This window comes from Lupinus angustifolius, chromosome LG16, assembly GCF_001865875.1.
Source record: "Lupinus angustifolius cultivar Tanjil chromosome LG16, LupAngTanjil_v1.0, whole genome shotgun sequence".
Taxonomy (NCBI): domain Eukaryota; kingdom Viridiplantae; phylum Streptophyta; class Magnoliopsida; order Fabales; family Fabaceae; genus Lupinus; species Lupinus angustifolius.
In genome coordinates, this window is record NC_032024.1 from 18,964,370 (window position 1) to 18,964,620 (window position 251).

Sequence of the window (251 nt, forward strand, 5' to 3'; positions counted from 1 at the left end):
TATCGTCTATGAATGATATGAAGTATCGTTGACCATTCCAGGAAGACGTAGGGAATGGCCCACAAATATCTGTATGTATCAATTCTAAGACGTCCGAAGCTCTATATGCACCATATTTCTATTGTTTGGTCTGTTTTCCATTTATGCATTTAACACAAACACTAAGGTTTGTGAAGTCAATGGAATCCAAAATCCCATCTGACACAAGACGCTCAATTCTCTTTTGAGAAATGTGACCTAGGCGCTTGTGC